The sequence below is a fragment of the Meles meles genome, chromosome 8 (assembly GCF_922984935.1).
Source record: "Meles meles chromosome 8, mMelMel3.1 paternal haplotype, whole genome shotgun sequence".
NCBI classification, from domain to species: domain Eukaryota; kingdom Metazoa; phylum Chordata; class Mammalia; order Carnivora; family Mustelidae; genus Meles; species Meles meles.
The window spans coordinates 119,230,477-119,233,319 of NC_060073.1; positions in this window are offsets into that span (position 1 = coordinate 119,230,477).

The following is a 2,843-nucleotide window of genomic DNA, read 5'->3' on the forward strand; positions in this document are numbered from 1 at the left end:
CCCGCTCTGCACACCGCTTGGACTTGCTCCACTGAAGGGCGCTCTTCATGGACCGTTTAACCATCGAACTCCCACAACAGGGACTTTAACATGTCGTTAAGCATCATGTCTCCAAGTCGTTCATCTTGTAAAGAGAAATCAATCACCGCGACACAGCGCACCGTTCCCAGTGTCCGCACGTGTGAGGAACCAGAGGCGCTGGCGCACAATAAACCGACAGGTGCGCACGGGCCTTTCTTCAGACACCTGACCCCGCCAACGACGCTGCAGACGCGAGTTACACTGCACAGCATTCCAGCTGCGTCGCTTTACGGAGTTTCTGCGTCTCCACGGCGGGGTTTATCTCCGCCGGGACAGAAATGAGGGAGACGGGCTCTTCCAGGCTGCGAATCTGAGAAGAGAAGAGCCACTTCAGAAAGCCGCGCTTTCCCGGTAACGACAACGAACCGGGCGTACCCCGCGCAGCCCACGGCGACTTCCGTCCGACACCGGTCAGCACGACCTTCTCCCAGCCGGTGCACTGCAGCCCCGGCGGCAGTCACGGCGCCTCGCGGGCAGCCCGGCGCGTCCACCCCGGCGGTGCCCTCGCTCCCGCCCCCCTCCCCGGCTACTCGGCCCGGCGGTCAAGCGGGCAGGAGCGCCGCGTGCGCACCACAAGTGGGCCCGGCAGCGGGCAGGTGACGGAGCGACAAGCGTCAGCCGCTCACCAACGCGAAGCCCCGGGCGCCGCGAGGAGCCAGCGCGCACGCCCACCTCGGCCTCGGGCTCCGGGCGGTGGGCCCCGGGGTCGGCAGCCGGCGGCGCAGGACTCCCCCGACCCCTCCCGCGCCCGGGACCCGGCTGCACGCCCTGCGGGGACGCGGAGAGCGGGGTCCGGTGCGCGCGCCGGGCCGGCCCCCGCACAGCTCGACCCTGAAACCCCGACGAAAAGCGTCCGCGACCGGGGGAGCTCGCGGCCCGCCGCGCCCCTGCCCCCGCGTCCGGCCGAAGGGCCGCGGCCTCCCCCCGTCCCTCCCCGCCCGCCGGCGCCGCTGACCCGCGCCCGCAAGGGGCCCACACTCACCGCGGGTTCGGCGCAGCACACGCCGACACGGCGCGACAGCCGGCGGCCTCCCCCGCGCCCGAAACGCGGCGCCCGCAGAGATGCGGCCGGCCGACGCGGCTCCGGCGTCCCGAGCCCCAGCACAGGCGGGGCACGCGCTGACGCACGCAGACGTCAGCGCCGCGCCAGGGCGCCGAGATTCTGCGTCACAGAGCGACCGGACGCGCTTTCCTCGGCGGGCGGGGCCGTTGCAGGCCCAGCAGCGGTCTTTCTGCCTCCGCGCCTCATATCCTCCTGAGGCGCCGCGGCACGCCCCGGGCCGCGGGGTCGGACGGTCGGGAAGCCGGCGGGAGAGCTGAGCTCCGCCCCGCCTCGCGGACTCCCTCCGGGGCGGTGCCGGCCTCGGCGTCTGCGCCTGCGCGCGAGAACCGCGACGGCGGCGGCGGCGGCCCCGGGAGCGGCGGGCGCTGATTGAAATCGGTTACAGCCTGGCCCCTGTCGTGTCTGGACAATCACGTCCGTCCGGCGGCCGGGACGGGGGTGGCGGCGCCGCGCGGAGGGGCAGCGACGAGCGCAGGGCTCGGGGCAGGGGAAGTCCGGGGGCGTCCTCCGAAATTTCCACCGCCGGGCGCTTGGCGGGGCGGCCGGGGAACCCCGTGCCCGCTTCCGGCCCCTGCACGCCGAGCCCGAGGGCCCGCGGCGGCCGCTGCTGCGCGGGGAGCGGCTCCGGGGCTAGACCGGGAGGCCGCCGGGCGCTCGGCGCTGCTGCTCGGGAAGTTCCAGAACCTTCCATGGGGGGCATCCACGGAGAAAACATTCGCTGTGGAGTCGGGGCGTCTGGCGTGTTCCGCTCTGGTCGTGACCGGGAAGGCCCGAGGACGCAGACGCCTCGGTGCCGCGGAGCCGTGAATCCGTCCCCAGCCCGTGGTGGTTCGGGTTCCTCGGTGCTGCTCCGCGGCCTGCAGTCGCGCACAGCCGCGTGCGGTCCGCTGCCCCGCTCGGCCTCGCGTCTGCGGGGCGGGGCGCCGGCGCGGGCTGTGCACGGCTGCGGAGGTCGCGTGGCGGCCCTTCTCTCGGTGGGGGGAGTCCGGTCCGGGACGAACAGAGGAAGGGACGTGTCCCCGGACACCGGCGGCCGTGATGCAGCCGCAGCGGCTGAAACGGTACCGTGCGAGCACGCGGGCGGGGGAATAAAGCCGCAGGAGCCCAGAAGAAAGGCAGACCTGCCCCGTGTGTGTATGAGTTTGAGAGGACATGGCACCCCATGTTAGAGGAAAGGACTAAAGGGCCAGTAAGTCGTCCTAAACACAGCTACTCCAAAGGAAAATAAAATTAGACTGTAACCTATTAAAAAAGTAAAGAAATTGTGTGATGAAAGCCCTGAAAGTAAACAGCTGTTGTTACCAGTCTGGGGATTAAACCTATTTCCTGACTTCTGATCCACTGCAGTTCTCGCCATTATTGGTGCTGCAGGGTACAAAAGTAATTTTCCTCTACCCTTCTAGGTTCTTGGCCGAGACAACCCTCTAGCAGAAAGATTAACTGCAGAAACACAAGTTTAACGACATGTATGCTTCGTGTGTACACACCATGGGAGAGGCCAGAATACTAACTTCACGAAATGGCCCAAGCCATCACCTGAAACACCACCTTCAGCTAAAGACAAAAGATGTTGGGGGTGGGGAGTCAGTTATGGGAAGTTACCAGAAAAGCACAGTAAACAAGGGTAAAACTGCTATACTGATTTAAGTCCATGCCTTCTCCATTGATAAGAACCTCTAGAGATCTGGTCATCCCCCTC